Source organism: Raphanus sativus, chromosome 4 (assembly GCF_000801105.2).
Source record: "Raphanus sativus cultivar WK10039 chromosome 4, ASM80110v3, whole genome shotgun sequence".
NCBI classification, from domain to species: domain Eukaryota; kingdom Viridiplantae; phylum Streptophyta; class Magnoliopsida; order Brassicales; family Brassicaceae; genus Raphanus; species Raphanus sativus.
In genome coordinates this window covers 21,723,138-21,744,885 of record NC_079514.1, presented here as the reverse complement: position 1 = coordinate 21,744,885, position 21,748 = coordinate 21,723,138, and the positions used below count along the sequence as shown (strand labels likewise).

At 44.1% G+C, this 21,748-nt stretch overlaps 2 non-coding genes across 2 annotated transcripts; both read left to right on the top strand.

The window, feature by feature from the left end:
• Nucleotides 1-1,021: 1,021 nt before the first annotated feature.
• On the top strand, nucleotides 1,022-1,129 carry LOC130512142 (small nucleolar RNA R71). The gene has a single exon (XR_008945703.1). It is a non-coding gene; the product is annotated as a small nucleolar RNA R71 (small nucleolar RNA).
• Nucleotides 1,130-11,739: 10,610 nt separating this feature from the next.
• Nucleotides 11,740-11,846, top strand: LOC130512094 (small nucleolar RNA R71). The gene has a single exon (XR_008945655.1). It is a non-coding gene; the product is annotated as a small nucleolar RNA R71 (small nucleolar RNA).
• The last annotated feature ends 9,902 nt before the right edge of the window (nucleotides 11,847-21,748 follow it).

Sequence of the window (21,748 nt, the reverse complement as noted above, 5' to 3'; positions counted from 1 at the left end):
TGAGAGGTGCGTGTCGATCGATAGGTGTAGAAAAGGGTCGATCGATGCGTGTCTCATCTTTGTGTCGATCGATGAGTGGCTCTTCTCGTCGGTCGACATCTTCGTAGGTGGGGGTGGGTGGATGAGGATGCGAAGCCGTGAATTCAGCATGTGTCAAGATCATAACCGCGTTGTAATCTGCAGTCGTATCTAGAAATGACATAGTTGGTGTCGATCGATGTGGACTAGTTGGTGTCGATCGACACGATTGTGATCCTCTGAAACTTAGTGAACTGTCCACTTCAAAGTCTCCTTCTTGTAGCTTCTCATGCTTCACCACTTGCCAGAAATCATCATCTATAATGGCATTCACGTGGTGTTTCATGCTTCCTTCTCCTACTTCCTTAGAAGTTCCAATTCTCCTGATAGAGTACAAATGGTGTCTATCCTTGTGTTCAGATTGTTGAAGATAGAGTCAATCTTTCCATTGAAATCCACTGTAAGCTTCTGCTGTCCTTCAAGAACTCTATCAATCATGGCATCAAACTTACTCTCCTGGGTGGGTGGTGGTGGGTTTTGGTAAGCTGAGTTGCCGTAGTTCCTGGTGTTGGTGAAGGGTTTCTGATACTGTGAACTCTGGTTGTAGTTACTCTTCTGACCACTGCCAAAAAAGTTTATGCTTCCACTCTGGTTTCCATATTTCTGAAATCCAATACCTCCAATGTAGTTCACATATTCCTCTGTATCATCTTCTCTAGCCTCTCCTTCTTCAGCTGAGTAGACTGGCTGCCCCAGAAATGCATGTAAAGCATCTATCTTAGCTCTGACTTCATTTATCTGGTTCTCCCCGATGGCTGCAACCGATTTCTTCTTGTCAGAGTCAGTGTTCTTGGTGTTGCTGCTGTTGGCTAAGTTCTCAATAAGTCTCACAGCCTCTATTGGATTCCTGGTGTTGAAGTTCCCCTCGCTAGCAGTATCAAGAGCCATCTGATACCTCAAGGTGATACCTCTGTAGAAAGTGCTTAGCAGCTGCACTTCATTAAATCCATGATGTGGACAGTCTTGCTGGAAGAACTTAAATCTGATCCACGCGTCTTTAAAAGTCTCACCAGGCTTTTGCGCGAAAGTGGCGATTTTGCTTCTTAAGTATTCAGCACGTGCCTCATCAAAGAAATTACGCAGGAAGGCGTTTTTTATGTCGGCCCAGGATGTCTGTGATCCTGTAGGTAGCAGCTTGAGCCAGTGTGAAGCTTCTCCAATCAGTGAGTATATGAAGAGCTTGCAGAGTAGGTAGTCCTCAAGGACACCATCCATACGAATATCAGTTATAAGATCCTCGAACCTCTCCAGATGGTCCATAGGATGCTCGTGTGATAACCCAGAGTAAGGTATCTGTGACACGAGAGAGTACTACTGAGGCTTGAGCTTGAAGTTCGGCTTCTGAATCTCTGGAAGTCGAATAGCTGATCTATTGGTGTAGTACTCATCAGGACGATTGTAGTCTGCCAACGATCGTGTTTGAGCTTCTCCTGTAGACTCAGCTTTCGGTTCAGGGATTATGTTTCCCTGTCCATCTAACTTCTGACCTGTTGCATTACGCAGATGACCATCTTGGTCATACAGGTTTCCATTATCGCCCTGCGTGAGAATAACAATCGCAACCATGCCTCGTGGGTTAGTATCGATCGATGTATGGTGAGTAGTGTCGAACAATGTGGATTGGCGAACGGTATCGGTCGACGGTGCTGTCTAAGTATCGGTCGACGGTTGAACGTGAATACCAGTCGACGGTACTACGGTTCTGTCGATCGATGCGGAGCGTAGGTCTTTGCGGATTGAACGTTCCAAGTGTGCAGGATCTTCTGAAAATAATAGTTGGTTTTCCTTATTGCTTCTGGTACTGCTGGGCATGTACCTGAAAAGACAAGAAAAATTTTAATCAGAAAGGGGGTAAAGAAAAAGAAAAACCTAAGATTGATAAAATTAAATCTAATGGCGATCAAAACTCCCCGGCAAGGGCGCCAAATTTGATACTGCTCAAATTACCCTATAGAGCTTACTCTCTCAAATAAGAGGTTCAGCTGTAGTACTTAGGGATCGAATCACGAGGAGCTAGGGAACCAATTAAATCTAATCAATTAATCAATCCTAGGTGAAGTTAGTTTTAATGATGAAATGTAAATGACAATTCCTAAAATGAGCAAGGTAGTTGCTCTAACTAACAATATGATGGTTGTTTAAATGATAATGAAGAGTGCTAGACTTAGGGCTTTTATTCTGGAATGGAGATTATAATACCTATAAATGCCTAACAAGTTGCGTGCATGATACTACAGAACTCAGCCGCTTAACTCTCAGTGATGTCTCACTGGTTAAATAATCTAGATCCCTGGCATCAACTGTCGTATGTTGACCAGAAAAAGAGTCGATCGATATCCTTTAGAGATATCGAGCGATACACCTTTCGCAGAGCCGATCAATTCACCTGTCGGGATATCGATCGACGGCTTCTAGATATGCCTAGGCGCGAGCCGATAATGAACACTAGGTCTCAAGGAGGGCGGTTAGCTCTTCTCCAAGGAAACACTAGTTCAAACAGATAATTCAAGATATCAAAGATCCTAGTGATCTATGCTCTAGTTAGCTACTCTAGAACAAGCTTAGGGTGCAATCTATTTGATGAATATCACAACTTAGCAATTATAGTTTGGGGCTAATCCCACAAACCTATTTAAACCCTAGATCTAACAAGTAGACTACTCAGACATAGATAAGCAATTCATGACAATGGATAGATGAAATAATTGCATAGATAGAAATTAGTAGAAATACAAAAGGAGATGAGAAATCTTTCCAATCTCTCCAAACAAATAAAACTCTAGTCTCTCTCTCACACTCTCTGCTTTTCTCTGAGTTGTTCAAAGCTTGCTTCTCTCGAAGTTGCCGTCAAAAACACTTAGCAGGAATATTTAAGCATTTCCATTAGGTTAAAAACTCGTCAGGGGCAATCTCGTAATTTGGTGAAGTCTTGGTGAAGTAGTCGGCCAAACCATTTCGTCCTCGATATCGATCGACAACACTAGATGTGTATTAATCGATTATAATCTTCTAGTACGCGGATCTTCTCAGCTACATTGATCGACAACTCAGGATGAGTATCGATCGATTCTTATCACAATGTTGACTTCCGACTTGGTCTTGAATGGTCAACTCGGGTATATTATCTCTTGTACTCCAAAATGCTCCAAAAACATCACTTTATCATGAAACGCTCCTGAACCTGAAAACATACCTAACAGGCTAGAAAACACATTAGTTATATAATAAAATACTATTATACCATGGTAGAAAATGGGTGAAATCCATGGTATATCATCAGCGCGGTCCTGGTAAGGGAAGAAGGAAGGAAACAACATCCTATCTACTACGTGAGCAAATCACTGCTAGACGCGGAGATCCGCTATAGTCACCTTGAGAAGCTGGCCCTTGCCTTAGTTAACGCGGCCCGAAAGCTGCGCCCCTACTTCCAGGCTCATCAAATCGTGGTAGTCACCTCCTTTCCCATCAAGGCAGTCCTTCATAAGCCGGAAGTGTCCGGACGACTAGCAAAATGGGCTATAGAGCTGGGAGAGTACGATGTGATCTTCCGTCCTGCAACGGCTATCAAATCGTAAGTCCTAGCAGATTTCGTAGCCGAATTCTCTCCTGCCATGCTTCCAGCCCTGGAACAAGAGGTAAAGCTTCGTGATAGCGAAGGAGAGAAAGGTGAATGGACACTGTACGTTGATGGGTCTAGTAACGTAAGGGGCGCAGGCGTCAGACTAGTCCTAACATCCCCTATGGGGGAATCAGCCTCAAGGGCCGTACGATGCAACTTCAAAGTAACGAATAACGAGGCTGAGTACGAAGCTCTAATAGCAGGGCTGACACTTGCCAAACAGATGGGAGTAGAAGATATCCAGGTCTTCAGCGACTCACAACTGATCATAAGCCAAGTCCAAGGAGACTACCAGGCAAAAAGATCCGAGTATGATCAGGTACTTATCCGTGGCTAAGCAACTACTCGACAGGTTCCGACACTATAAGCTCACCCAGATCCCTAGGGAGCACAACTCCCAAGCCGACGCTCTAGCTAATCTAGGGTCCGCCCTAGAAACTACAAGTCATATGAGCATCCCACTACTAGTACTCCAATGGCCCGCTGATATATGGTGTTTTCACATCATTGTATATATGTTTTCATTTGTTTCAAGTCACTAATTCGTGTCAGTCTAGTCCTTTTTGACCTTTTACAGGTCTGGAGTTAGTAGAAGAGAGAAGAGAAGGTGCCTGATGAAAAGATGTCCTTTTGGAGCAACCCTGCGGAGAACACTCAAGTAGAACAGTCCCGAGACTGTTCTCGCTCAAGCGGAACAAGCAGACGGAGTGATCCGGAGATTGTTCCCTGACGAATGTGGAAACTCTTTATTTCGGAAATTAAAGCCATGTTGCCCTAATCTCTTTTCTCCTGATTGGCGCCTCCATATAAAACGCCATCTATCTTTTTACTATTTTTCTTACGCTAGTTTTCACAAGAGAACACTGAGTATTTGCGATCTGCAACTTGTAAGGGAGAATAATCCATCCTCTCATAGAGAAGATCATCTGAACACTATTGTTTCATACTCTGTTCTTATGCAATTTTATCCAGGATTTATATCTTTGTTTGTTTGCATCATGATCGAGTAGTGATCTTGCTCGCCTAGGGTTTTTAGGGTGTTGAGACATGAGCTAAACATAGATAAGCGATCCATAACTGTTCTTCATTCAAACTGTTCTTACTGCTTTCATTAACCTGATCACTTGATGTTAGATCACTAGTTCATCACCTAGTTAACCGCTTAGGAGATAACTTGACATGTATTGAATGAGCTTAGTATCCCTAATCAGCGAAAGTAGATATTAGGGTGGTAAGTGAACTGATCGGACTTGTTCTCTAAAGCTTGCAATCGATCCTCATCCCAACGACAGTTAGGTGGTGAGATCGATCTGCAAAGCGATCACTGCCACGACAGTGGAGTGTTCCAGCTGAGTGATCCGAGTTCTAGAAAGCACTTCATCGCGCTTGAATAATTGTTTGGCTCCAATTCAACACCCAATGAATTACCCTAGGCTAGCTCTTGTATAATTGAATCAATCTCGTGTTTATTTTGCTTGTTAACTATCGCCTCTTTCAACCAAATTCATATCTTCATCTTAGCTTGATTTCGGAACTTATAGAACTAGAGTGTAGAGTGGTCCTCTGGATTTGAATCTCAAGTACTACAATTGCAACTGTTAACTTGGCAGTAGCAAGGATTCATTTTTAGTGTATCAAGTTTTGGCGCCGTTGCCGGGGAGTTTCAGTGGAGAAGAAGTTCAAGCCGGCAGACACCTTTTGGGATCTCATCGCAGCCGGCAAGTTCACCTCTCGCAAGGCCTATCAGTCGCAGATCCGGAACCCTGCTATCCGGATCATTGCCAAGATCGTGTCCAATGTCCTGTTCGCAAAGGAGTACACATCCAAGATCACGAATGGAGAGCTCCAGGTTCTCTACACGGGACTTGAGGACGAGATGCGCAGAGAGAACATCACCCCGATCCAGGAAGTCAAGACCAACCCGGGGTTCCATCTCATCTCCATGTTCGCTGACCGCAGAGACACCCTGATTCGGACTGATGATAAGAAGGATCGTTGCGGCAGTCTGCTCACACCATTGTTCCAGCGCTTCAACATCAACCTCAGCTCCTACAAGGTCGTCTCTGAGATGGAGTACATCGATACTCCTTACCTGATCGCATGCCACATCTTGCGCGACGAGACCACCTACAAGTTCCAGGATAAAGAAGGGAACCCTCTGTACTGCAAGCTCCCTATGTCTGGGTTCACAGACTTCTTATCCCTGGAAAACATTGTGTTCTCACTCGATGAAGAGCACCTCTGCGATGATCCGAAGGCGCCGGTTCAGCACGATGATGAGGACATGGATGATGTGGAGCATGTGACTCCACCGGCTGATGGTGAGTATGACTTGGAGGACTTCACCGATGTGACTGATGATCACGCCTACAGACGCTGGATGGTTGATTCCCAGAAGAAGAACAACAGCCTCATGAAGAGGATACTCATGGCGATCACCGGCGGCTGCATTGGAGCCCAGGAGGAGCGTACGCCGCAGAGAACAAGGCGCCCAGGCAAGGAACAAGCGGGAACATCGACTGGAGCAGAGAGACTGCCGAGGAACAGGAGGACAGCTGGTCACTCCTGTAGCGGCGATTCAGACTAAGTCCGAAAGGACTATTTCTATCCCATTGTCTTATCCATCTGAACTATTTATTTTTCATGTTATTTGTTTCTGTTTGGTGTGTTTCAGCTTCCTCTGATTTATTTTCACAACCAGGGATGGTGTGAACTAAGTCTGGGGGAGCGACTGTACTATATTCGCGTGTGTGATTTTTGAGTCAGTCCTTGTGTCATTTTCATGTTTTTATCGAGTCAGTTTTAGGATCGAGTCAGTCAAAACTATTGTGGGAATCAGGACCTTATTTTGTGATGCTCTTTAACCACCTTGTGCTTTAACCTTCTTATTCAGTGACCTTAGCAGTGATGAAAGACCCACACATGGACCTGGAACACCCTGACTTATCTCATTTGACACTCCAGAAGTTCTATACCGATCATGTTACTGATGTTAGGAGTTTTGAGGCTCCTAAGTCAAATGATAGTATAGTGGTAGTAAGTTGTCGAACCAAATCTGAGGGATTTAAAATGCAGAGAGAATGCAAGTATTTGCCTAATCTAAGTGCAATTAGTGAATTGGATGGTTTTTAAACTAAAACTAGAATGCAAGTAACAGAAATGATACTTTTAAGCTATTGGAAAGGAGAACTCATGGGTATAGGGATTTCAGACCTTGGGTGATCAAGTTTCGAACTAAGGACGACAAATGAACCAATCAAACTATTAACCTTAAGCCTAGACACAATTCTAAGCAAGCTCTATGTCTAGATGAATGCTCATTTGCTAACATGTCTCAAACATCAAATGTCTTTGGTTGAATAACATGCAAGCAATCATTACTAACAAGTCTATTAGCTGTCTTAGCATCTTTAACAACAAATATCTTTGGCAAAGTACACTAAGAGCCTAGGAGAGTTGACTCAGGCATTTCATCAAACACCTTTTGGGTGGGAAATGCCTAGAGATCACCCTTTGAGTGGCCTACTCAAATGATGCATTAAGATCACTCTAATATGCAAGGAACAAGTATGATCTACACCTAACACATCCTAGAACTAACCTAATCACCCTTAATCACCCTAACCCATGAATCCAAAAGGTGATTACTCACTAATCTCCATGATTCCTCTTAAACCCATGATGGATTTCAGATGAATCATATAGAGATGTAGAAAGAAAATCACAAGAACACAAGAACAATCAAAGCCAAAAGAGAACTTTTCTTGAGAGAGTTTTGTGTATTCAATAGATAAAAGATAATCTGCCAATGGTGGCTACAAAGAATACTTAAACATTAGGTTTTTCAGTGCAAAAACATGCACAATAAATTGCAAAAAGGTCCTTGAAAATAATAAAAGTCGTGCACTGATAACGCGGAGCGACCTCGGCCAGTCGCTCCGAGAGGTCGCTCTGGGCTTCGGGAGCGACCTCGGGTGGTCGCTGCAAGGGGTCGCTCCGGAGGCATTTTCTTCGTTTTCGAGCCGTGTAAAGCCGAGCGACTTGGAGTGGTCGCTCCAGCTTTGATCGTCAAGGTCGCTCCGGCTGGAGCGAGGTCTCACAGCGACCTCTGCAGGTCGCTCCAGGCTCCTCTCGTCCAATCATCCTCCTTTTCACATCTTTTGAGCTCCAAGTGCATCCAAATGTCTCCAATAACCTCACTTGGCACTCCAGTACCTAATAGAGACTTATGCATGCAAAATGCAACCTAAACATGTCTAAATCCTATTCTATATGATGAAAATGCTTATGAATGAATGGTTAAAACAATGCAAATATGCAAGACATCAACTCCCCCACACTAGTCCTTTACTTGTCCACAAGTAAACTTTCAAGAACCAAGGAGAAAAAGTTTGAAAATGGGGACTCAAGACCAAAAGAAACTCTTCTTAGTTCTCAACCTAACAACCTTGCATAATCATACCAAATAGCAGGAGCAAAGATTTTATCCATCTCTAACTTCTCTAAGCCTATCTCAGCTCCTTTGATCTATACACTCATTAACCATGCATCCACAAACCACAAATCCACCATCTCTCTAACATTCAGGAAGCAAACTCAATAGACATCTCACAAATGGTCAACTGGTCCAAGTCATTTGGTTTGGTAAGACAAAGGCTTTAATGCAAGTGAAATCAGAGGTTCAAAATAATATTTTAAGGTGGTTTACTCTAAAAACAAAGTAGCTTTGACATCACACATAATATATCTAAGAAAGGGATCAACTCATGCATACAATGCTCAATCTCCATTGTTCTACCCTTTCCCAAACACACAAGATATTCAATTATTCCTCAATGTCAAACACAACTCGCATCTCTCACCAAAAGATCCCAAGAACATTTTTCACATCAGACTCTTTCTTTTTGAAATCAATAAGGGATTTTCACAATTTTAAAACAAATCTCAGCTCCTAACAACTTTGCTAGCCCCCTTTTTCATTCCCTTTTTTTTTCTTTTTTTTTTTTTTTTTTATATATGTGGGGGCCAAGACTTTTCACAATAAGAGCTAGATACTTCTCCATTTATCCCATAAAGACTAATCATTTAAGCACAAAGAGTCAAACCTTTCATAATCCCAAATCACAATCACAACACTCACCCCCTTCCTATAGCTAGACAATAGAATGACTAATCTAGCAAGAATGGAGACTAAGCATTGTCGTTCCCAATACTCTCAACATTATGCACATGTAAAGTTTTCCAAAGAGGCCCCACTCAACAAATAATGATGGTTTAAAAAGGAGGTATGGGTTTTGGGAGTGGAGTACCACTTGAGTTTGTCAAGAAGATTGGTAAAAAGGATGGGACAACTCAAGTGTGTATATCCATGACTTAGTACACAAGGAACCATATGCAAGAGACATTAAAACAGGAGCTTGCTTCAAAGAAAGAGTATCAACAGTCAAATGAGTTTCAAGAGGAGCATTCAAGGCGCGAAGTTTACAAGCTTTCCAAAAGGTGCTCAAGCTACTTGTCATGATTACAAAGGTCAACAAATTCAGTACTTAGCATGAGCTCTTTACAAGGTTGAAATCCCCCTAATGCATGAATGCAACCTATATGCTTCTAGACTCAATTCTAAAAATGCAAATGATGCAACTAAATGATTTTTTTTTTTGTGTTTTTTCAAATTTTTTTATTTTTTTGGATTTTTCTATGCAAATAAGAATGTAATATGCAATGCATGAGACTCAAAATCATGGAAACAAACATGATCAAATACTTGGTACCTCCCCCACACTTAAATCACACAGTCTCTGTGTGAGTGAGGTACCCAATGAAAATGTGAAATACAAAGAAAAGTGGGATTGTGTGTTACCTTCCGTGGAGCGAGGTGTGAACGTCGCTGCGACAGGTCGCTCCCAGCTGGAGCGACTTAGGTATGTCGCTGGGAGAAGATCGCTCTGAGGTCGGTTTCTGTGTTTCCACTCTCGTGTGATGCGAGCGACCTCGGCTTCTCGCTCTGGACATGTCGCTCCCAGGTGGAGCGACCTAGAGGTGTCGCTGCGATGAGATCGCTCTGGTGTCCGACTTTCTGCTCAATACCTGCACACAACTTCACTTTCCCATTGTTTGATGCAATAAAATGATAATGCAAATACTAATGCAATATATACAAGGATACACATGGGACTTCCTCCCAAGTGAGCTTGTTTTAAGTCTCTAGCTTGACTTTGCCTCCTTTGGATCAGGCTGGACGAGGTGCAGAAAGTGGAGTTGACACCCCATCTTCCTCAGGTGGTAGCTCATCAAAATGATCATCAGCAGGAGGAGGATTCATCTCTTCAATGGTGAAGGCTTGTCCAAATACAGTGGGGTTCCTCGTTTTCTCCTTGATGTCAAAGTGGAGGATGTTCTCCTTGCCCAAATGGAGGTCAATCTTCCCTTCTTTCACATTCACAATAGCTCCTGCAGTAGCTAAGAATGGCCTTCCAAGAATCAATGGGTCTTGAGCCTCCTCACCCATCTCAAGCACCACAAAGTCTGTAGGTGGTATCTCATACCTTCCAATCTTCACAGGGAGGTTCTCTAGGATACCCACAGGGTACTTCACTGAACGATCAGCCAACACCAGAGAGAGTCTACACTTCTTGTACTGAGTGAATCCAAGCTTCTTTGCCACAGACAAAGGCATCAAGCTGACACTAGCTCCTAAATCGCAGAGACACTTCTCAAACACCATAGGTCCAAGAGCACAAGGTAGTGTGAAGCATCCTGGATCCTCTAACTTCTCTGGAGCATCAAGCCTCTGAATGATGGCATTGCACTCATGACTCAGAACCATCATGCCCTCCATCTCCTTCTTCTTAGCAGCTACAACATCTTTTAGAAACTTGCTGTATTGAGGGATCAGCATGAAAGCATCAATGATGGGCATTGTAACCTGAGCTTCACTCATCTGCTTCTCAAACAAAGCTTTGTACTTCAGAAGCAGCTGCTTCTTGAATCTACCAGGGAATGGAAGCTTGGGTTCATAGGGAGGAGTTACAGGAGAGCTCTCACTTGCTGGAGCAGCAGATTCACCATCTTTTGTTGTTTTCTTCTCTTCTCCAACCTTTCCTTTACCCTTGGCTTTCACAATCTTCTCTAAGATCTCAGCATCTGTCTTCTCATCAACAATGAACACTTCATCATCCAGGTTGATGGCCACCTCCTCACCTTGTTTCTCAGCATCCTTGGTGAGGGTTACAGGAGTCAACTGCTTACCACTCCTAAGTGTGACAGCTTTTTCTTCCTTGGGATTTTGATCTGACTTTCCAGGTAGAGATCCTTGCTGGCGGTTCTGGTGGGAGCTCATGGAAGCAAACTGATTCTCCAAATTCTTGACAGAAGAAGCAAGGTTGGAGAATTTGTTGTTGAGCTCATTGTAGCTTCCATCGATCTTGGAGTGGAGATTCTTCAGCTCATAGCCAACATGCTTCTCACTTCTAGTCAGAGACTCCAAGATCTGTTTCAGCAAGGCATCAGTGCTGCTCTCTTGAGGAGCAGAAGAGATAGGAGAAGAGTTTTGCTGAGGCTGATAGTTGCTCTACTGGTTGTTTCTAGGCTGATAACCATTCTGCTGGTTGTTTGAATAGGGCTTCTGTTGGTAGTTGTTGTACTGAAAGTTGGGTTCCTTCTTGTACCAGCTACCATTGCTGTTGATGAAACACAATTCTTCTTGCCCTTCCAAACCATCAACCTCATTGACAGTAGGAGGTATCTCCTGTTGTGGGTTACCAACAAAGTTCACCTGCGCTTGTGTGGCCTTATCAGCAATGAGTTTGTCAATCTTCTCCTGAAGAGCCTTTATCTCATTCCTTGTTTGCTTGTCATCACCTCTATTGCTTCTGTCATGGTCTCCACTGTAGACTGCATCACTCTTAACCATGTTGTCAACCAGAGCCTCTGCCTCTTCCTCAGTTCTCCCCAAAAAGAACCCATTGCTAGTTGTATCCAGTCTGGCTCTGTACTTAGGAAGAGCACCTCTGTAGAATGTGCTCAGCAAGCTCTCCTTAGAGAATCCATGGTGTGGGCACTGAGCTTGGTAACCATTGAATCTCTCCCAAGCTTCACTGAATCCTTCCAAGTTCTTCTGTTGGAAGCTGGAGATCTCATTCCTCAACTTAGCAGTTCTTGAGGTAGAGAAGAACTTCTCCAAGAATGCCCTTTTGCAGTCTTCCCAAGTGGTGTTAGAGTCACTTGGTAGAGACTTCTCCCATTGACGTGCCTTATCCCCCAAAGAGAAAGGGAATAGCTTGAGCTTTAAGGCATCCTCTGACACACCATTAGTCTTTGACATACCACAGTAACTGTCAAACTTATCCAAGTGATCAAATGGGTCCTCCACAGCCAGACCATGATACTTGTTGTTCTCTATGCAGTTAAGCAGCCCTGACTTGATCTCAAAGTTGTTAGCAGCCACAGCGGGGGCTCGGATTCCCAGTCTAGGACCGTGGATGTTGGGGCGGTCATAAGTGCCAATGGGGCGAGCTGGTCGCTGTTGAGGTCCTTGTAGTGGAACATTGTTGACTCCATTGGGGTTCTGAGGATTTTGTTGTTCTTCCATTGCAGCTTCCAGTGGCTGCAGTTGAGCCTGTTGCTCTTCTTGTCTTCTCTTTCTAGCACACTCTCTCTCTAAAGCTCTGATGTCTTCGGCTCTTGGAACAAGGTTTGATGTACCCTTGCTCCTCAAGTTCATACACCTGAAAATCACAAAGAGTGAAGAAGAGAATCAGTAACTTACAAAAATAAAAATGACTTAGTCTCAAGCAAATGACTAAATCTCAATGTTCAAATCAAACTCAGAATTTGGCAACGGCGCCAATTTGATGTTAGGAGTTTTGAGGCTCCTAAGTCAAATGATAGTATAGTGGTAGTAAGTTGTCGAACCAAATCTGAGGGATTTAAAATGCAGAGAGAATGCAAGTATTTGCCTAATCTAAGTGCAATCAGTGAATTGTATGGTTTTTAAACTAAAAACTAGAATGCAAGTAACAGAAATGATACTTTTAAGCTATTGGAAAGGAGAACTCATGGGTATAGGGATTTCAGACCTTGGGTGATCAAGTTTCGAACTAAGGACGACAAATGAACCAATCAAACTATTATTCTTAAGCCTAGACACAATTCTAAGCAAGCTCTATGTCTAGATGAATGCTCATTTGCTAACATATCTCAAACATCAAATGTCTTTGGTTGAATAACATGCAAGCAATCATTACTAACAAGTCTATTAGCTGTCTTAGCATCTTTAACAACAAATATCTTTGGCAAAGTACACTAAGAGCCTAGGAGAGTTGACTCAGGCATTTCATCAAACACCTCTTGGGTGGGAAATGCCTAGAGATCACCCTTTGAGTGGCCTACTCAAATGATGCATTAAGATCACTGAATATGCAAGGAACAAGTATGATCTACACCTAACACATCCTAGAACTAACCTAATCACCCTTAATCACCCTAACCCATGAATCCAAAAGGTGATTACTCACTAATCTCCATGATTCCTCTTAAACCCATGATGGATTTCAGATGAATCATATAGAGATGTAGAAAGAAAATCACAAGAACACAAGAACAATCAAAGCCAAAAGAGAACTTTTCTTGAGAGAGTTTTGTGTATTCAATAGATAAAAGATAATCTGCCAATGGTGGCTACAAAGAATACTTAAACATTAGGTTTTTCAGTGCAAAAACGTGCACAATAAATTGCAAAAACGTCCTTGAAAATAATAAAAATCGTGCACTGATAACGCGGAGCGACCTCGGCCAGTCGCTCCGGGCTTCGGGAGCGACCTCGGGTGGTCGCTGCAAGGGGTCGCTCCGGAGGCATTTTCTTCGTTTTCGAGCCGTGTAAAGCCGAGCGACTTGGAGTGGTCGCTCCAGCTTTGATCGTCAAGGTCGCTCCGGCTGGAGCGAGGTCTCACAGCGACCTCTGCAGGTCGCTCCAGGCTCCTCTCGTCCAATCATCCTCCTTTTCACATCTTTTGAGCTCCAAGTGCATCCAAATGTCTCCAATAACCTCACTTGGCACTCCAGTACCTAATAGAGACTTATGCATGCAAAATGCAACCTAAACATGTCTAAATCCTATTCTATATGATGAAAATGCTTATGAATGAATGGTTAAAACAATGCAAATATGCAAGACATCAGTTACACTGGGCAGACTTAACTCCACTTTATCTGAACCTAATCTGGACTTTAATTCTTCTTGTCATGGGCACTAGATCAGGGTAGAATAAGAACTACACTCAGGACTTCTTATCCGATTATATCCCTCCTGCTGTTCCTGAGTGGCTAGCTCATCTTTAGCTAGTCCCCACCTTGAGCCCTGACCTTTTGTTCCACCCTCATGCATTTGCTTTTCTAGTACTTTATGTGCAGATATGTGCAAAAAGGTCGGAAAGGAAAGGATCGACGCAGTCCTTACTCATCAATGCTCACACAGTAGAAGAAGGCGGAACAATCAGCGCAGACAAGAGAACAACCAGAGTGCCTGTTCCGGTACATAAGAGAACAATGAAGGGAGTAAATGGCTAGAACAGACCAGAATGAATCACCAGTGGCATCATGTACATCACTTGTTACCTTCTTACTCGTCACCCCAGCATTTTGTATTTCAGTATATATATAAAAAAAAAAAAATTTTGTTTTTGCTTTGATTTACTGGTGACGAGAAGGGGAAGAATCCATGATGCATGCCACTGGGGAAGTTGAGAAAGTAATGGTGGTTTCAGTGAAGTGTTCTGAAGGGGAAGTTGAATCGCGCGGAGCAAACCTATGGTCGATCTATCGGAGAGCAGTCCGATTAGCAGAGATGAGTAAGGACTGTGGACCTCAATGGAGCCGTCCTCTCACGACCATTTTGTGCGATATCCTGCACCCGCTCTTGGTTAACCCTAAACACTACTGAACTCCACCATAAAAGTTAGCTTGTTCTATGCCTAGCCCGTTCTCTCTGAATAAAGCCTGTGACAAGAAGCTCCCGCTGATCTTAATTGAACATAAGGAGTTTTGTCTCGAAAGTGTTTCCTTTTCAGGTTGAGATGTAGATTAAGGAGCCGATCTTCGAACAGCGATCAGGGGGGTTTCTCAGTAAGTGTGTGTGGTCCTAATCTACAGCTTGTATGGTTCAGAGATTTGTGGTAAAGGTATGGTTGCTGAAAATAAGCGAGTTCCCACGCTTTCAAACCTTTCTCCCTGTTCTTGATACTTGCCTTGTTCGAGGACAAAGGAGGATCTAAGTCTGGGGGAATTGATATATGGTGTTTTTCACATCATTGTATATATGTTTTCATTTGTTTCAAGTCACTAATTCGTGTCAGTCTAGTCCTTTTTGACCTTTTACAGGTCTGGAGTTAGTAGAAGAGAGAAGAGAAGGTGCCTGATGAAAAGATGTCCTTTTGGAGCAATCCTGCGGAGAACACTCAAGTAGAACAGTCCCGAGACTGTTCTCGCTCAAGCGGAACAAGCAGACGGAGTGATCCGGAGATTGTTCCCGACGAATGTGGAAACTCTTTATTTCGGGAATTAAAGCCATGTTGCCCTAATCTCTTTTCTCCTGATTGGTGCCTCCATATAAAACGCCATCTATCTTTTTACTATTTTTCTTACGCTAGTTTTCACAAGATAACACTGAGTATTTGCGATCTGCAACTTGTAAGGGAGAAGAATCCATCCTCTCATAGAAAAGATCATCTGAACCCTATTGTTTCATACTTTGTTCTTATGCAATTTTATTCAGGATTTATATCTTTGTTTGTTTGCATCATGATCGAGTAGTGACCTTGCTCGCCTAGGGTTTTTAGGGTGTTGAGACATGAGCTAAACATAGATAAGCGATCCATAACTGTTCTTCATTCATACTGTTCTTACTGCTTTCATTAACCTGATCACTTGATGTTAGATCACTAGTTCATCATCTAGTTAACCGCTTAGGAGATAACTTGACATGTATTGAATGAGCTTAGTATCCCTAATCAGCGAAAGTAGATATTAGGGTGGTAAGTGAACTGATCGGACCTGTTCTCTAAAGCTTGCAATCGATCCTCATCCCAACGACAGTTAGGTGGTGAGATCGATCTGCAAAGCGATCACTGCCACGACAGTGGAGTGTTCCAGCTGAGTGATCCGAGTTCTAGAAAGCACTTCATCACGCTTGAATAATTGTTTGGCTCCAATTCAACACCCAATGAATTACCCTAGGCTAGCTCTTGTTTAATTGAATCAATCTCGTGTTTATTTTGCTTGTTAACTATCGCCTCTTTCAACCAAATTCATATCTTCATCTTAGATTGATTTCGGAACTTATAGAACTAGAGTGTAGACTGGTCCTCTGGATTTGAATCTCAAGTACTACAATTGCAACTGTTAACTTGGCAGTAGCAAGGATTCATTTTTAGTGTATCACCCGCAACCGAAAAGGAGACCGAGCCTGAAGAAGTATCCATAGTAGACAAAGGAGAGACCTGGATGACTCCCATCATTAGCTATCTGAGGTACGACACCTTGCCTGAAGACCGAGACGAAAGTCGGAAGATAAGGCGCCAAGCTGCCAGGTACTGCTTTTCCGAAGGGAAATTATACCGAAGATCCTTTTCAGGACCCTATCTACGATGTCTTACCCCTAGAGAAGCCGCTAGGATACTAGAAGAACTCCACGAGGGAGAGTGTGGTTCCCATTCCAGTGGTCGGAGCTTGGTACTCAGAGCCCGAAGGGCTGGATACTACCGGCCAACCATGGCGAGAGACTCCCTCAAACAAGCCAAACTCTGTAGCCAATGCCAGAAGCACGCGCCAGTCTCCAATCTTCCACCAGAGAACCTCAAATCTCTAAGTTCTCCTTGGCCCTTCCAAAAGTGGGGCATGGACATCATGGGGAAATTCCCCATGGCACCGGGGCAAAAGATCTTCCTCCTAGTCGTGACCGATTTACTTCACGAAGTGGGTAGAAGCTGAAGCACTAGACAAGATAACGGATCTCCAGATCAGGAAATTCCTATTGACCAACGTGATCACACGCTTCGGAACTCCCCATGAGATCTCCACAGATAACGGACCCCAGTTCACGAGCTACAGCTTCCGAAAGTTCTGCAAGGATTGGAACATCAAGCTTTCCTATTCAGCACCACGACATCCCCAATCTAACGGTCAAGCCGAATCCACTAACAAGGCAGTGGTGAATATGCTCAAGAAGCGCCTAGAAGATGCCCATGGGCGATGGACAGAAGAGCTACATGGAGTACTCTGGGCCTATCGGACAACCCCGAACACGGCTACCCAGGAGACTCCCTTCTCGCTTGTCTATGGTGCTGAAGCGGTAATACCCACGGAGGTGCAGGTAAAGACCACGGTCTCTGAATTCTCCTCCCGGAAGGAGAACAACGAGCTAATGTCCCTGAGTCTAGACCTACTCGATGAAAAGAGGGAGGCAGCCCGCCTTAGAAATACGTCCTACCAGTTGAAAGTAGCCAAGAGTTACAACAAGAAGGTCAGATCCAGAACCTTCCAGAAAGGGGATTGGGTCCTAAGGCGAGTCTGTGACCATACAAGGAACAAATCAGCCGGAAAACTCGCTCCTGGATGGGAGGGTCCCTACAAGGTAATAGAGGTGCAAGGGGCAGAAGCCTATAAGCTGGAAGACAGCAACGGTAAGGTCCAACCCAACTGCTGGAACGCCTTACACCTCAAATTTTATCACTTCTAAAGTAAGGTCCCCGGATCAAGCTTTATATACTACTACTATTATTATGACATATTTAAGTACACTGGTTTCCAACTCCTATATATGCGATAACGTCTCCGGACTAAGCTTATAAAATACATTATTAGTTACGGCTAAAGGGGTTATAGGAACTACAATGTACTTAAAGGGGCATACAAGCTAGGTCAGGCCCTAAGGGACCTTAGATCTTAGCAAACCCTATATATACTAGTGAGACTACTCACATGGGTGTACGACATATAAGGAACATGTCTGATCAACCCTATTACATTGTCTGCACCTCGGGCCCTGCGTAAAGGCTATACGTCCAAAAGTTACGTGGGGACCACCGTACTAGTGCTATCCAAACCCTGTGTTAAAGACGCTACGAGCTAAATACATGCAGGGGGCATGACGTACACTGCAAAGTACTGTAATCAGATGCTGACGGCTGATATGCAGGGAGCAAATGTGCGAAAATACCGGTTAGCACCAAAATTTAATACTTATCCAGACGTGGAAAGTAGTGTGTCTGGTGTGAAGTCGCTCCGTGGGCAGGCCCACGCCAGACCACAGTAAGTCTCAGCGTGACCTTTTGTGCAGAAAGGTAGAGTGCAGCATTGAGATTCACGAGAGTGGCCTATACCTTCGGGTGGCAGAGTGCTGTTTCTCAATAACATATCGGTAGTGGTTCCCCCATGGGGAGCAGAATACGATCACAAACCTCCCATAATGCATATGGCCTCAGTGTCTATGACGAACCTCCGGGTTCAGTACGGCCTTAGGGTCTATATAACAACCTCTGGGTTCAGTACGACCTTCGGATCTATAAAAGAGCCTCAGGGTTCAATACAGCCTCCGGGTCTGTAAGGAATCTCCGGATTCAAGATCACCTAAGGGTTGATCAAGGACCTTCGGGCCTAACTGATCTTCGGATCTGATAAGAACCTCAGGGTTCAAGGATCTTTGAATCCAAATACCAAACTTCGGGTTTGCCAAGAACCTCAGGGTTCAAAAGCGTCAACCTCCGGATTCGAGGTATCCATCAGGTTTAGTCACGATCCCCGGATCTAAGGATTATACCCCAACACTCAGAAACCTCAGGGTTCAATGAGCAAACCTTCGGGTACAATAAAACGGCCTTCGGGCCTAGGTAAGGGACCTCAGGGTTCAAGGCCTTAAGAACTTCCGGGTTCTAGGGCTCAAGAACCCCAGGGTTCAAACCAAGCTAGAACTCTAGGGTTCTAAGCAAGGATCTTTCATTCCAAAACAAAAACTCAGGTTTTTTAATGATGGATTATAAGGTCTAACGCTTCTCTAATTATTTCATGGTTCAATCAGTTTACTAACAGGATCCAGGTCCTAGACACTGATGTCCTTCAAAGGGGTACCCTTCCAAGGGTCCGGCCCTTATAAGGCTCTGATCCTTCCAAGGGTCCATCCCTTCCTACAAATCTGCATGTCCACCTAGACGTCCTTGCATTCTGAAGATACGAAGTTTGCTCGACAAGGCCTATACCACTAGGCTGTCGGTGCAACAACAGGATCTTAATCCCAGATCCTAAAATTCCGCTTAGGAAATTGTACTCTTTCCGAAGTAACCCGTTCTCAAAGAGTCCTACGAACCATTCCGATCAAGAGACGAACACGACAGAAGGAAGCAAAAATGATGAATATTATTCGGCAATAAAACCATCGAAATTCAAGGGACTAGAAAAGCATACGAAAAAACATTGTTTTAGCAAGGACAGACCACGCAGGACCGCTATTACAAGACAAAGTTAAAATATCCTCTAAGACCTGCCACGTCTAGATGAAGGAATAGCCGGTTCATCTTCAAAGGTAGGAGGTTCGGTACCCTTGAATTCCGCCTCAGCCAAAACCACCGTTTTATATTGGGAAAATTCCTTGTGCAAGTTCCATTTCTGGGCCTGCGCTTTGAGCCACTCTCTCATTACTTCCCAACGAGCGACGATCCTCGCACTGTTCACAGCCATAGTCGTCATGTTTTTCGAAGTCTCCGCCTCCATTCGAAGTTCAACGATAGTCTCCTCCAACACTTGCTTCTCTCGGCTCAATTGAAGCGATTCAGCAGAAGCAATTTCTACTGAACCCTTGATGGCCCAGATCTTCGCTTGAAGGTCCCTCAGCTCCAGTTCCTTCGCGACACGCCTACTCTTCTCTTCAGATACCTGACGGGATAGTTCCGAAACCTCGTCTCGATTCAAAGACGAACCCTCCTCCACTATTTGATCCTTCAGGTGATGCAAATGAGAGAGGACCTGCGTAGGAAAACAAGTCTCATTTACTGCGGATTCACAATATAAGGTCATATTTGTACCTCACCTGAAGAAGTTCGCCATGAACCTGCTGGATAATCCCAGGGGAATCCTTGTCTAGGGGAAGAGCCTGCATCCGTGCAAATACGTTTGCATTCAAATCAGCCAACACATCAGACAATCCTCCAGACGAATATCCGTTCAGCGACGGCCGTTGCGAGCGCGTGCTTACGCCTTTCCTAGGTCTGCCGCCTCGAGATGGGGAGGAATCACTGCTCCTCCTTATCATCCTGCGCTTGTTCCCGGCAGTCGTGGCTCCATCGCCCGAAGCATTTCTGCTGGACGAATCCCTCCTTGCCGATATAGCATCCCTGTCCTTCTTAAAAGCTACCATCGGATCTTCTGGACTTCCTTCTATTGTGTCTTCTGAAGAGGGATATTCCATGATTAATTATACGAAAAGGAAATACCTATAAGCTGCGAAGAGATAACTTACCCCATAGTTTGCTACGGTGCAACACCTCCAGACTGAGAAGATGAGTTACACGGCGTTGCTCAAGGGGGAGCTTCCGTGCATGAAGAACATTGCATTCACCCTCGACAGGAGCAGAATGAGTTCCCTCTGGAAGAAAAAGGGAATGCAAAACAGATAAGTTCTGTTACCGGAACTCATAGAAGGAGCATCTGTTAAAACCTCCTACCTACGAAGTTCCATCGATAATGAGATCCTGGGAGAGTCATGAAAACGTATCTTTCTGGCCAATTCTTCACAAAAGCCAATCCCTTACGATCAGTCTTGGGAAGCTCCTTAACTATGGGAAGCCCAAATCTTGGACGAAGATGAAAACGCCCCTCATGTCCATTAATCAGAGCCAGATGATAGGCAAAGAGTATTTCATTAACTCCAAAAGCTAGGCCCTCCTCATTTCCGAGGTTTTGGATGGCTATAAGGATGCGCCAAGCTGGAGGATTGACCTGAGATGGAGAGATATGGAAATAATCGCAGAGACTCACTATCAACGACGGTACGTCACCTCTGAAGCCAGATTCAAAGAAAGCTTCATAAATAGCAATCTCCTCGGGCATACCACCGGAAGCACGCTCCGGTAATCTGGGAATGCGAAGGACAACGGAAGAAGGAAGCGAATACTTTTTCGCCAATCGCACAGCTCATCCTCTCTAATCGTTGATGCGGGACCCACTTGCGGGAATCCCGAAGAAACAAACGATAAGGGAGCTGGGGTCAGAGGATTTTGCACGTCTTTACCATGGCGTGACGGTGGGCTGCTGGATCTGGACGACGAGGAATTTGCTCTCTTCTCCGGCTTGCTTACTTCTGCCATTGAAAAGCTTCAGGGATTAGCATGCGAAGTAACAAGATCCGAGGATAAAAGATAAGAAGATGTTACACGAAGACGAGAGTATATATATATATATAAAAATAAAAGAAAGTCGTTGGGAATTTTTCTCGGAAAATCCGCCGATCCGAGATCTCGGAATTCAAATTCAAAGAACCCCGCTTCCCAGATCTCTCAGAGTAAAGACGCGACCTTCAAAAGGAAAGTAAGATCCAAGAGGAAAGATTGGAGCAATCATGGGCAATCCAAAGAACCTTTTAGTATTCGGGCCGGGAAACTCAATGCCTCACAAAATCATTGCTTCAGTTACCATCAAGGTCCCGGCCTGATTCATTGCAAGGAGACAAGGTGCCCAAGGAATACTTCATCCTAAGAGAAAACTACCAAGATTAAAGAAGCACAAGTTATCCCTTGATTTCTACGAGCAAATCAAGGAATAAGGGGCAAACTGTTGGGGAAAAATATTCAGGCATAAGTTTTCTCCAGTTTCCGGATAGGCCCTCGACTTCTGGACCCTTGCTCAAGGAGAAACCAGGGACCGACCCTGCCTTAGGTCCGACCCCCATGATCGGATCGACCCTTGAAGCAAAATGGAAGTTTAAATAGAAGTTTCCGCCTAAGGGGAAACTTCCATTTTTCCGATTATGGAAGAGTTCTATTACTTGAAGCCGACATCTACAACTAT